The sequence below is a fragment of the Lissotriton helveticus genome, chromosome 4_1, assembly GCF_964261635.1.
Source record: "Lissotriton helveticus chromosome 4_1, aLisHel1.1, whole genome shotgun sequence".
In the NCBI taxonomy this organism is placed as follows: domain Eukaryota; kingdom Metazoa; phylum Chordata; class Amphibia; order Caudata; family Salamandridae; genus Lissotriton; species Lissotriton helveticus.
Window position 1 is genome coordinate 971,046,979 of NC_136063.1, and position 14,017 is coordinate 971,060,995.

General features: G+C 34.7%; 8 non-coding genes across 8 annotated transcripts; all 8 read left to right on the plus strand.

Annotated features, from left to right (window-relative positions):
* The first annotated feature begins 2,259 nt into the window (after window positions 1-2,259).
* Window positions 2,260-2,333, plus strand: TRNAI-AAU (transfer RNA isoleucine (anticodon AAU)). Its single transcript has one exon. It is a non-coding gene; the product is annotated as a tRNA-Ile (tRNA).
* Window positions 2,334-3,777: 1,444 nt separating this feature from the next.
* TRNAI-GAU (transfer RNA isoleucine (anticodon GAU)) lies at window positions 3,778-3,851 on the plus strand. The gene has a single exon. It is a non-coding gene; the product is annotated as a tRNA-Ile (tRNA).
* Window positions 3,852-4,431: 580 nt separating this feature from the next.
* Window positions 4,432-4,505, plus strand: TRNAI-AAU (transfer RNA isoleucine (anticodon AAU)). Its single transcript has one exon. It is a non-coding gene; the product is annotated as a tRNA-Ile (tRNA).
* A 787-nt stretch (window positions 4,506-5,292) lies between these two features.
* On the plus strand, window positions 5,293-5,366 carry TRNAI-AAU (transfer RNA isoleucine (anticodon AAU)). The gene has a single exon. It is a non-coding gene; the product is annotated as a tRNA-Ile (tRNA).
* Window positions 5,367-8,984: 3,618 nt separating this feature from the next.
* TRNAI-AAU (transfer RNA isoleucine (anticodon AAU)) lies at window positions 8,985-9,058 on the plus strand. Its single transcript has one exon. It is a non-coding gene; the product is annotated as a tRNA-Ile (tRNA).
* A 1,443-nt stretch (window positions 9,059-10,501) lies between these two features.
* Window positions 10,502-10,575, plus strand: TRNAI-AAU (transfer RNA isoleucine (anticodon AAU)). Its single transcript has one exon. It is a non-coding gene; the product is annotated as a tRNA-Ile (tRNA).
* A 1,444-nt stretch (window positions 10,576-12,019) lies between these two features.
* On the plus strand, window positions 12,020-12,093 carry TRNAI-AAU (transfer RNA isoleucine (anticodon AAU)). The gene has a single exon. It is a non-coding gene; the product is annotated as a tRNA-Ile (tRNA).
* A 580-nt stretch (window positions 12,094-12,673) lies between these two features.
* TRNAI-AAU (transfer RNA isoleucine (anticodon AAU)) lies at window positions 12,674-12,747 on the plus strand. The gene has a single exon. It is a non-coding gene; the product is annotated as a tRNA-Ile (tRNA).
* The last annotated feature ends 1,270 nt before the right edge of the window (window positions 12,748-14,017 follow it).

The window sequence follows — 14,017 nt, forward strand, 5'->3', positions numbered from 1 at the left end:
CAACCAGGAGATCCACCGAGTGGGGTTCTGGGTTCTCCGGTACACCAACCAGACGGACATTGCAGCGACGTGCCCTATTTTCAAAATCCTCCAGGCGTCGGGTCATGAAGTCGTTCACCCGACGGAGATTCCCAACCTCCGTCTGGAGCTCCGATACGTCCTTCGTGAGGCTGGATGATTTAATATCCAATGATTGTACCCTTTCATTCGTCTTGCCGAGATCAGCACGAATCAGATTCACTTCAATAGCCACAGTGTCAAGTTTATGGGCCAAGGCCTCGTACTGCAGGCCAATGGATTCCCTCACGCCCGAAATGGCGCCCATAATGTCCTGCAGGGAGGGCTCCGCTGACTCCTCCAAAACTCGATCGGACGCTGTAATAGGACCAGGCAGGGCAGCTCCGGGGGACCCCTTAGAATGGGTATAGCGGTCCATAACATTTGTTTGAACCGGAGCTCCGCGCAGAGGTGTTTTCGTCTTGCGCGTCTCCCTGTCCCCTCTGCCCGCCATTTTGAAGATGCGTCACAAGGCGAGCCACCAGGGTCAACGGGCCCGACACCCAAATCGCAGGACCAAAGGTTCCAAAAAGGGCACCACTCGGGTAGAGGTCGCCAAACCAGCAAATAGTCCACAGGAAGGCCCAATAGCCGATCTGCCTCCAAGTATCAGCCCCTGCACGACACGCACACTGTCGGCCCAAGTCGAAACAGAATCAAAACCGAAACTTAGGAGGGGGACCCACAAGGCTAGTTCTCCTGCCGCTGTTGTTCAATTCCAGGACGGCCACAGAACCGCACCCCGTCCCGGGCGCACCTCAAGGGCGGAGCCCAAAAGTTCAGATCACCATATCTCAGGAATCAAATGTCCAAATCGATTTCTGAAAAGTGCCAGGGTCATCAGCCAAACGTCCTCCACATGAATTCTTGCAGGAAATCAGGATTCAGTCAGGATAAAACGCCGGGAGCGGCGAGGGTCCGGAGAGCGCTGTGCTCAAGCGGCCATCTCGGATGCCCGCCAAGCTCCTCCCCTCCAAGCCAATACTTGATGCTCCTTTAATGTTGAAAATAGATGTATTTTCTTCTGTATCATGTTTACCTCCATATTTCCTTTGCGCAGAAGCTGATAGAATGATTAGATGAATCAATTGAATATAGTTGATGAATATTTATTTATTGCTAAACCACGTGGAAAAAACGTTACTGGTTCAAAATTCTAACACTAAGTATGGAAATCTCTTTTGTATTGCAATTTTTTTGAAGTCATATTAGTTTCTTCATGTTGATAATATGAAAGTTAATTCATATTAAACAGCTGAAATTAAGCTTTCCAAATCTCCCGGTTGAACTATCATTAGCACTGCTTTCTGTGCTGGTCCTCCATAAGATGTGCAAATTGGCCTGTTAGCTCAGTTGGTTAGAGAGTGATGCTAATAACACCAAGGTATCAGGTTCAATCCCTGTACAGGCCAAGTTTAATTCTTTGAAAAAAGATGAATTTTTCTTGTGTCTCATTTTGGACTGTTTATCTCCTTGGATCAAACGCTGCTTGAAGGATTGGATGAATACATTTGATATAATGATAGAATTAATTACTATTCTTAAAGCGCCTGGAATATCTATTAATGGTACTAAGTTCTAACGCCAAGTAACTAAATCTCTTATTTATTGCAATTTATTGAGATCATTTTTGTTTAGTCTTGTTGATAATATATAAAGATACTATGAATGTAAACAGCTGAATATAAGCTTTCCAACTATCCCGGATTAACAATCAGTAGGACTTCATCATCTGCTTCATCTTCAATAGTATGCTATATATTTAGTGACTCTATTAGTTTAGTCTGTTAGAGCATGAAGTTAAAAACGCAAAGGACATAATTTCAATCAGTCTCCAAGCCAATACTTGATGCTCCTTTAATGTTGAAAATAGATGTATTTTCTACTGTATCATGTTTATCTCTATATTTCCTTTGAGGAGAAGCTGATAAAATGATTAGATGAATCAAGTCAATATAGGTGATGAATATTTATTTATTGCTTAACCACATGGAAAAAACGTTAATGGTTCTAAGTTCTAACACTAAGTATGAAAATCTCTTTTGTATTGTAATTTTTTTTAAGTCATATTAGTTTCTTCATGTTGATAATATATAACAATAACTTCATGGTAAACTGCTGAAATTAAGCTTTCCAAATCTCCTGGGTTAACTATCATTTGCCCTTCTTCATTTGCTGGACCTCCAGGTAGTTGTGCAAAATGGCCTGTTAGCTCAGATGGTTAGAGCGTGGTGCTAATAACGCCAAGGTCACAGGTTCGATCCCTGTACAGGCCAAGTTTAATTGTTTGAACAAAGAGGAATTTTTCTTGTGTCTCATTTTGGACTGTTTATCTCCTTGAATCACACGCTGCTTGAAAGATTGGATGGAATCAGTAGCATTTCATCATCTGCTAATTCTTCAAAAGTATTCTATATATTTAGTGAGCCTATTAGTTTAGTCTGTTAGCGCATGAAGTTAAAAACGCAAAGGACATAATTTCAATCAGTCTCCAAGCCAATACTTGATTCTCCTTTAATGTTGAAAATAGATGTATTTTCTTCTGTATCATGTTTACCTCTATATTTCCTTTGCGCAGAAGCTGATAGAATGATTAGATGAATCAATTGAATATAGGTGATGAATTTTTATTTATTGCTAAACCACGTGGAAAAAACGTTACTGGTTCAAAATTCGAACACTAAGTATGGAAATCTCTTTTGTATTGCAATTTTTTTGAAGTCATATTAGTTTCTTCATGTTGATAATATGAAAGTTAATTCATATTAAACAGCTGAAATTAAGCTTTCCAAATCTCCTGGTTGAACTATCATTAGCACTGCTTCCTGTGCTGGTCCTCCAGAAGATGTGCAAATTGCCCTGTTAGCTCAGTTGGTTAGAGCGTGGTGCTAATAACGCCAAGGTCACAGGTTCGATCCCTCTACAGGCCAAGCTTAATTCTTTGAAAAAAGATGAATTTTTCTTGTGTCTCATTTTGGACTGTTTATCTCCTTGGATCAAACGCTGCTTGAAGGACTCGATGAATACATTTGATATAATTATAGAATTAATTACTAGTCTTAAAGCGCCTGGAATATCTATTAATGGTTCTAAGTTCTAACGCCAAGTAACTAAATCTCTTATTTATAGCAATTTATTGAGATCATTTTTGTTTAGTCTTGTTGATAATATATAAAGATACTATGAATGTAAACAGCTGAATATAAGCTTTCCAACTATCCCGGATTAACAATCAGTAGGACTTCATCATCTGCTTCATCTTCAATAGTATGCTATATATTTAGTGACTCTATTAGTTTAGTCAGTTAGAGCATGAAGTTAAAAACGACAAGGACATACTTTCAATCAGTCTCCAAGCCAATACCTGATGCTCCTTTAATGTTGAAAATAGATGTATTTTCTACTGTATCATGTTTATCTCTATATTTCCTTTGAGGAGAAGCTGATAAAATGATTAGATGAATCATTTCAATATAGGTGATGAATATTTATTTATTGCTTAACCACATGGAAAAAACGTTAATGGTTCTAAGTTTTAACACTAAGTATGAAAATCTCTTTTGTATTGTAATTTTTTTTAAGTCAAATTAGTTTCTTCATGTTGATAATATATAACAATAACTTCATGGTAAACTGCTGAAATTAAGCTTTCCAAATCTCCTGGGTTAACTATCATTTGCCCTTCTTCATTTGCTGGACCTCCAGGTAGTTGTGCAAAATGGCCTGTTAGCTCAGATGGTTAGAGCGTGGTGCAGATAACGCCAAGGTCGCAGGTTAGAACCCTGTACAGGCCAAGTTTAATTGTTTGAACAAAGATGAATTTTTCTTGTGTCTCATTTTGGACTGTTTATCTCCTTGAATCACACGCTGCTTGAAGGATTGGATGGAATCAGTAGCATTTCATCATCTGCTAATTTTTCAAAAGTATTCTACATATTCAGTGAGCCTATTAGTTTAGTCTGTTAGAGCATGAAGTTAAAAACGCAAAGGACATAATTTCAATCAGTCTCCAAGCCAATACTTGATGCTCCTTTAATGTTGAAAATAGATGTATTTTCTCCTGTATCATGTTTACCTCCATATTTCCTTTGCGCAGAAGCTGATAGAATGATTAGATGAATCAATTGAATATAGGTGATGAATATTTATTTATTGCTAAACCACGTGGAAAAAACGTTACTGGTTCAAAATTCTAACACTAAGTATGGAAATCTCTTTTGTATTGCAATTTTTTTGAAGTCATATTAGTTTCTTCATGTTGATAATATGAAAGTTAATTCATATTAAACATCTGAAATTAAGCTTTCCAAATCTCCCGGTTGAACTATCATTAGCACTGCTTCCTGTGCTGATCCTCCAGAAGATGTGCAAATTGGCCTGTTAGCTCAGTTGGTTAGAGCGTGGTGCTAATAACGCCAAGGTCACAGGTTCGATCCCTGTACAGGCCAAGTTTAATTCTTTGAAAAAAGAGGAATTTTTCTTGTGTCTCATTTTGGACTGTTTATCTCGTTGGATCAAACGCTGCTTGAAGGATTGGATGAATACATTTGATATAATTATAGAATTAATTACTATTCCTAAAGCGCCTGGAATATCTATTAATGGTTCTAAGTTCTAACGCAAAGTAACTAAATCTCTTATTTATTGCAATTTATTGAGATCATTTTTGTTTAGTCTTGTTGATAATATATAAAGATACTATGAATGTAAACAGCTGAATATAAGCTTTCCAACTATCCCGGATTAACAATCAGTAGGACTTCATCATCTGCTTCATCTTCAATAGTATGCTATATATTTAGTGAGACTATTAGTTTAGTCTGTTAGAGCATGAAGTTAAAAACGCCAAGGACATACTTTCAATCAGTCTCCAAGCCAATACTTGATGCCTCTTTAATGTTGAAAATAGATGTATTTTCTACTGTATCATGTTTATCTCTATATTTCCTTTGAGGAGAAGCTGATAAAATGATTAGATGAATCAATTCAATATCGGTGATGAATATTTATTTATTGCTTAACCACATGGAAAAAACGTTAATGGTTCTAAGTTCTAACACTAAGTATGAAAATCTCTTTTGTATTGCAATTTTTTTGAAGTCATATTAGTTTTCTCATGTTGATAATATGAAAGTTAATTCATATTAAACAGCTGAAATTAAGCTTTCCAAATCTCCCGGTTGAACTATCATTAGCACTGCTTCCTGTGCTGGTCCTCCAAATGATGTGCAAATTGGCCTGCTAGCTCAGTTGGTTAGAGCGTGGTGCTAATAACGCCAAGGTCACAGGTTCGATCCCTGTACAGGCCAAGTTTAATTCTTTGAAAAAAGATGATTTTTTCTTGTGTCTCATTTTGGACTGTTTATCTCCTTGAATCACACGCTGCTTGAAGGATTGGATGGAATCAGTAGCATTTCATCATCTGCTAATTCTTCAAAAGTATTCTATATATTTAGTGAGCCTATTAGTTTAGTCTGTTAGAGCATGAAGTTAAAAACGCAAAGGACATAATTTTAATCAGTCTCCAAGCCAATACTTGATGCTCCTTTAATGTTGAAAATAGATGTATTTTCTTCTGTATCATGTTTACCTCCATATTTCCTTTGCGCAGAAGCTGATAGAATGATTAGATGAATCAATTGAATATAGGTGATGAATATTTATTTATTGCTAAACCACGTGGAAAAAACGTTACTGGTTCAAAATTCTAACACTAAGTATGGAAATCTCTTTTGTATTGCAATTTTTTTGAAGTCATATTAGTTTCTTCATGTTGATAATATGAAAATTAATTCATATTAAACAGCTGAAATTAAGCTTTCCAAATCTCCCGGTTGAACAATCATTAGCACTGCTTTCTGTGCTGGTCCTCCAGAAGATGTGCAAATTGGCCTGTTAGCTCAGTTGGTTAGAGAGTGATGCTAATAACACCAAGGAATCAGGTTCAATCCCTGTACAGGCCAAGTTTAATTCTTTGAAAAAAGATGAATTTTTCTTGTGTCTCATTTTGGACTGTTTATCTCCTTGGATCAAACGCTGCTTGAAGGATTGGATGAATACATTTGATATAATTATAGAATTAATTACTATTCTTAAAGCGCCTGGAATATCTATTAATGGTTCTAAGTTCTAACGCCAAGTAACTAAATCTCTTATTTATTGCAATTTATTGAGATCATTTTTGTTTAGTCTTGTTGATAATATATAAAGATGCTATGAATGTTAACAGCTGAATATAAGCTTTCCAACTATCCCGGATTAACAATCAGTAGGACTTCATCATCTGCTTCATCTTCAATAGTATGCTATATATTTAGTGACCTATTAGTTTAGTCTGTTAGAGCATGAAGTTAAAAATGCCAAGGACATACTTTGAATCAGTCTCCAAGCCAATACTTGATGCTCCTTTAATGTTGAAAATAGATGTATTTTCTACTGTATCATGTTTATCTCTATATTTCCTTTGAGGAGAAGCTGATAAAATGATTAGATGAATCAATTCAATATAGGTGATGAATATTTATTTATTGCTTAACCACATGGAAAAAACGTTAATGGTTCTAAGTTCTAACACTAAGTATGAAAATCTCTTTTGTATTGTAATTTTTTTTAAGTCATATTAGTTTCTTCATGTTGATAATATATAACAATAACTTAATGGTAAACTGCTGAAATTAAGCTTTCCAAATCTCCTGGGTTAACTATCATTTGCCCTTCTTCATATGCTGGACCTCCAGGTAGTTGTGCAAAATGGCCTGTTATCTCAGATGGTTAGAGCGTGGTGCTAATAACGCCAAGGTCACAGGTTCGATCCCTGTACAGGCCAAGTTTAATTGTTTGAACAAAGATGAATTTTTCTTGTGTCTCATTTGGGACTGTTTATCTCCTTGAATCACACGCTGCTTGAAGGATTGGATGGAATCAGTAGCATTTCCTCATCTGCTAATTCTTCAAAAGTATTCTATATATTTAGTGAGCCTATTAGTTTAGTCTGTTAGAGCATGAAGTTAAAAACGCAAAGGACATAATTTCAATCAGTCTCCAAGCCAATACTTGATGCTCCTTTAATGTTGAAAATAGATGTATTTTCTTCTGTATCATGTTTACCTTCATATTTCCTTTGCGCAGAAGCTGATAGAATGATTAGATGAATCAATTGAATGTAGGTGATGAATATTTATTTATTGCTAAACCACGTGGAAAAAACGTTAATGGTTCTAAGTTCTAACACTAAGTATGAAAATCTCTTTTGTATTGTAATTTTTTTTAAGTCATATTAGTTTCTTCATGTTGATAATATATAACAATAACTTCATGGTAAACTGCTGAAATTAAGCTTTCCAAATCTCCTGGGTTAACTATCATTTGCCCTTCTTCATTTGCTGGACCTCCAGGTAGTTGTGCAAAATGGCCTGTTAGCTCAGATGGTTAGAGCGTGGTGCTAATAACGCCAAGGTCACAGGTTCGATCCCAGGACAGGCCAAGTTTAATTGTTTGAACAAAGAGGAATTTTTCTTGTGTCTCATTTTGGACTGTTTATCTTCTTGAATCACACGCTGCTTGAAGGATTGGATGGAATCAGTAGCATTTCATCATCTGCTAATTCTTCTAAAGTATTCTATATATTTAGTGAGCCTATTAGTTTAGTCTGTTAGAGCATGAAGTTAAAAACGCAAAGGACATCATTTCAATCAGTCTCCAAGCCAATATTTGATGCTCCTTTAATGTTGAAAATAGATGTATTTTCTTCTGTATCATGTTTACCTCCATATTTCCTTTGCGCAGAAGCTGATAGAATGATTTGATGAATCAATTGAATATAGGTGATGAATATTCATTTATTGCTAAACCACGTGGAAAAAACGTTACTGGTTCAAAATTCTAACACTAAGTATGGAAATCTCTTTTGTATTGCAATTTTTTTGAAGTCATATTAGTTTCTTCATGTTGATAATATGAAAGTTAATTCATATTAAACAGCTGAAATTAAGCTTTCCAAATCTCCCGGTTGAACTATCATTAGCACTGCTTCCTGTGCTGGTCCTCCAGAAGATGTGCAAATTGGCCTGTTAGCTCAGTTGGTTAGAGGGTGGTGTTAATAACGCCAAGGTCACAGGTTCGATCCCTCTACAGGCCAAGCTTAATTCTTTGAAAAAAAATGAATTTTTCTTGTGTCTCATTTTGGACTGTTTATCTCCTTGGATCAAACGCTGCTTGAAGGACTCGATGAATACATTTGATATAATTATAGAATTAATTACTATTCTTAAAGCGCCTGGAATATCTATTAATGGTTCTAAGTTCTAACGCCAAGTAACTAAATCTCTTATTTATAGCAATTTATTGAGATCATTTTTGTTTAGTCTTGTTGATAATATATAAAGATACTATGAATGTAAACAGCTGAATATAAGCTTTCCAACTATCCCGGATTAACAATCAGTAGGACTTCATCATCTGCTTCATCTTCAATAGTATGCTATATATTTAGTGACTCTATTAGTTTAGTCTGTTAGAGCATGAAGTTAAAAACGACAAGGACATACTTTCAATCAGTCTCCAAGCCAATACTTGATGCTCCTTTAATGTTGAAAATAGATGTATTTTCTACTGTATCATGTTTATCTCTATATTTCCTTTGAGGAGAAGCTGATAAAATGATTAGATGAATCAATTCAATATAGGTGATGAATATTTATTTATTGCTTAACCACATGGAAAAAACATTAATGGTTCTAAGTTCTAACACTAAGTATGAAAATCTCTTTTGTATTGTAATTTTTTTTAAGTCATATTAGTTTCTTCATGTTGATAATATATAACAATAACTTCATGGTAAACTGCTGAAATTAAGCTTTCCAAATCTCCTGGGTTAACTATCATTTGCCCTACTTCATATGCTGGACCTCCAGGTAGTTGTGCAAAATGGCCTGTTAGCTCAGATGGTTAGAGTGTGGTGCTAATAACGCCAAGGTCACAGGTTCGATCCCTGTACAGGCCAAGTTTAATTGTTTGAACAAAGATGAATTTTTCTTGTGTCTCATTTTGGACTGTTTATCTTCTTGAATCACACGCTGCTTGAAGGATTGGATGGAATCAGTAGCATTTCCTCATCTGCTAATTCTTCAAAAGTATTCTATATATTTAGTTAGCCTATTAGTTTAGTCTGTTAGAGCATGAAGTTAAAAACGCAAAGGACATAATTTCAATCAGTCTCCAAGCCAATATTTGATGCTCCTTTAATGTTGAAAATAGATGTATTTTCTTCTGTATCATGTTTACCATCATATTTCCTTTGCGCAGAAGCTGATAGAATGATTAGATGAATCAATTGAATATAGGTGATGAATATTTATTTATTGCTAAACCACGTGGAAAAAACGTTACTGGTTCAAAATTCTAACACTAAGTATGGAAATCTCTTTTGTATTGCAATTTTTTTTAAGTCATATTAGTTTCTTCATGTTGATAATATGAAAATTAATTCATATTAAACAGCTGAAATTAAGCTTTCCAAATCTCCCAGTTGAACTATCATTAGCACTGCTTTCTGTGCTGGTCCCCCAGAAGATGTGCAAATTGGCCTGTTAGCTCAGTTGGTTAGAGAGTGATGCTAATAACGCCAAGGTGTCAGGTTCGATCCCTGTACAGGCCAAGTTTAATTCTTTGAAAAAAGATGAATTTTTTTTGTGTCTCATTTTGGACTGTTTATCTCCTTGGATCAAACGCTGCTTGAAGGATTGGATGAATACATTTGATATAATTATAGAATTAATTACTATTCTTAAAGCGCCTGGAATATCTATTAATGGTTCTAAGTTGTAACGCCAAGTAACTAAATCTCTTATTTATTGCAATTTATTGAGATCATTTTTGTTTAGTCTTGTTGATAATATATAAAGATACTATGAATGTAAACAGCTGAATATAAGCTTTCCAACTATCCCGGATTAACAATCAGTAGGACTTCATCATCTGCTTCATCTTCAATAGTATGCTATATATTTAGTGACCTATTAGTTTAGTCTGTTAGAGCATGAAGTTAAAAACGCCAAGGACATACTTTCAATCAGTCTCCAAGCCAATACTTGATGCTCCTTTAATGTTGAAAATAGATGTATTTTCTACTGTATCATGTTTATCTCTATATTTCCTTTGAGAAGAAGCTGATAAAATGATTAGATGAATCAATTCAATATAGGTGATGAATATTTATTTATTGCTTAACCACATGGAAAAAATTTTAATGGTTCTAAGTTCTAACACTAAGTATGAAAATCTCTTTTGTATTGTAATTTTTTTTAAGTCATATTAGTTTCTTCATGTTGATAATATATAACAATAACTTCATGGTAAACTGCTGAAATTAAGCTTTCCAAATCTCCTGGGTTAACTATCATTTGCCCTTCTTCATATGCTGGACCTCCAGGTAGTTGTGCAAAATGGCCTGTTAGCTCAGATGGTTAGAGCGTGGTGCTAATAACGCCAAGGTCACAGGTTCGATCCCTGTACAGGCCAAGTTTAATTGTTTAAACAAAGATGAATTTTTCTTGTGTCTCATTTTGGACTGTTTATCTCCTTGAATCACACGCTGCTTGAAGGATTGGATGGAATCAGTAGCATTTCCTCATCTGCTAATTCTTCAAAAGTATTCTATATATTTAGTGAGCCTATTAGTTTAGTCTGTTAGAGCATGAAGTTAAAAACGCAAAGGACATAATTTCAATCAGTCTCCAAGCCAATACTTGATGCTCCTTTAATGTTGAAAATAGATGTATTTTCTTCTGTATCATGTTTACCTCCATATTTCCTTTGCGCAGAAGCTGATAGAATGATTAGATGAATCAATTGAATATAGTTGATGAATATTTATTTATTGCTAAACCACGTGGAAAAAACTTTACTGGTTCAAAATTCTAACACTAAGTATGGAAATCTCTTTTGTATTGCAATTTTTTTGAAGTCATATTAGTTTCTTCATGTTGATAATATGAAAGTTAATTCATATTAAACAGCTGAAATTAAGCTTTCCAAATCTCCCGGTTGAACTATCATTAGCACTGCTTCCTGTGCTGGTCCTCCAGAAGATGTGCAAATTGGCCTGTTAGCTCAGTTGGTTAGAGAGTGGTGCTAATAACGCCAATGTCACAGGTTTGATCCCTGTACAGGCCAAGTTTAATTCTTTGGAAAAAGATGAATTTTTCTTGTGTCTCATTTTGGACTGTTTATCTCCTTGGATCAAACGCTGCTTGAAGGATTGGATGAATACATTTGATATAATTATAGAATTAATTACTATTCTTAAAGCGCCTGGAATATCTATTAATGGTTCTAAGTTCTAACGCCAAGTAACTAAATCTCTTATTTATTGCAATTTATTGAGATCATTTTTGTTTAGTCTTGTTGATAATATATAAAGATACTATGAATGTAAACAGCTGAATATAAGCTTTCCAACTATCCCGGATTAACAATCAGTAGGACTTCATCATCTGCTTCATCTTCAATAGTATGCTATATATTTAGTGACTCTATTAGTTTAGTCTGTTAGAGCATGAAGTTAAAAACGACAAGGACATACTTTCAATCAGTCTCCAAGCCAATACTTGATGCTCCTTTAATGTTGAAAATAGATGTATTTTCTACTGTATCATGTTTATCTCTATATTTCCTTTGAGGAGAAGCTGATAAAATGATTAGATGAATCACTTCAATATAGGTGATGAATATTTATTTATTGCTTAATCACATGGAAAAAACGTTAATGGTTCTAAGTTCTAACACTAAGTATGAAAATCTCTTTTGTATTGTAATTTTTTTTAAGTCATATTAGTTTCTTCATGTTGATAATATATAACAATAACTTCATGGTAAACTGCTGAAATTAAGCTTTCCAAATCTCCTGGGTTGACTATCATTTGCCCTTCTTCATATGCTGGACCTCCAGGTAGTTTTACAAAATGGCCTGTTAGCTCAGATGGTTAGAGCGTGGTGCTAATAACGCCAAGGTCACAGGTTCGATCCCTGTACAGGCCAAGTTTAATTGTTTGAACAAAGATGAATTTTTCTTGTGTCTCATTTTGGACTGTTTATCTTCTTGAATCACACGCTGCTTGAAGGATTGGATGGAATCAGTAGCATTTCCTCATCTGCTAATTCTTCAAAAGTATTCTATATATTTAGTTAGCCTATTAGTTTAGTCTGTTAGAGCATGAAGTTAAAAACGCAAAGGACATAATTTCAATCAGTCTCCAAGCCAATATTTGATGCTCCTTTAATGTTGAAAATAGATGTATTTTCTTCTGTATCATGTTTACCTTCATATTTCCTTTGCACAGAAGCTGATAGAATGATTAGATGAATCAATTGAATATAGGTGATGAATATTTATTTATTGCTAAACCACGTGGAAAAAACGTTACTGGTTCAAAATTCTAACACTAAGTATGGAAATCTCTTTTGTATTGCAATTTTTTTGAAGTCATATTAGTTTCTTCATGTTGATAATATGAAAGTTAATTCATATTAAACAGCTGAAATTAAGCTTTCCAAATCTCCCGGTTGAACTATCATTAGCACTGCTTCCTGTGCTGGTCCTCCAGAAGATGTGCAAATTGGCCTGTTAGCTCAGTTGGTTAGAGCGTGGTGCTAATAACGCCAAGGTCACAGGTTCGATCCCTGTACAGGCCAAGTTTACTTCTTTGAAAAAAGATGAATGTTTCTTGTGTCTCATTTTGGGCTGTTTATCTCCTTGGATCAAACGCTGATTGAAGGACTCGATGAATACATTTGATATAATTATAGAATTAATTACTATTCTTAAAGCGCCTGGAATATCTATTAATGGTTCTAAGTTCTAACGCCAAGTAACTAAATCTCTTATTTATAGCAATTTATTGAGATCATTTTTGTTTAGTCTTGTTGATAATATATAAAGATACTATGAATGTAAACAGCTGAATATAAGCTTTCCAACTATCCCGGATTAACAATCAGTAGGACTTCATCATCTGCTTCATCTTCAATAGTATGCTATATATTTAGTGACTCTATTAGTTTAGTCTGTTAGAGCATGAAGTTAAAAACGTAAAGGACATAATTTCAATCAGTCTCCAAGCCAATACTTGATGCTCCTTTAATGTTGAAAATAGATGTATTTTCTTCTGTATCATGTTTACCTCCATATTTCCTTTGCGCAGAAGCTGATAGAATGATTAGATGAATCAATTGAATATAGTTGATGAATATTTATTTATTGCTAAACCACGTGGAAAAAACGTTACTGGTTCAAAATTCTAACACTAAGTATGGAAATCTCTTTTGTATTGCAATTTTTTTGAAGTCATATTAGTTTCTTCATGTTGATAATATGAAAGTTAATTCATATTAAACAGCTGAAATTAAGCTTTCCAAATCTCCCGGTTGAACTATCATTAGCACTGCTTCCTGTGCTGGTCCTCCAGAAGATGTGCAAATTGGCCTGTTAGCTCAGTTGGTTAGAGAGTGGTGCTAATAACGCCAAGGTCACAGGTTCGATCCCTGTACAGACCAAGTTTAATTCTTTGGAAAAAGATGAAATTTTCTTGTGTCTCATTTTGGACTGTTTATCTCCTTGGATCAAACGCTGCTTGAAGGATTGGATGAATACATTTGATATAATTATAGAATTAATTACTATTCTTAAAGCGCCTGGAATATCTATTAATGGTTCTAAGTTCTAACGCCAAGTAACTAAATCTCTTATTTATTGCAATTTATTGAGATCATTTTTGTTTAGTCTTGTTGATAATATATAAAGATACTATGAATGTAAACAGCTGCATATAAGCTTTCCAACTATCCCGGATTAACAATCAGTAGGACTTCATCATCTGCTTCATCTTCAATAGTATGCTATATATTTAGTGACCTATTAGTTTAGTCTGTTAGAGCATGAAGTTAAAAACGCCAAGGACATACT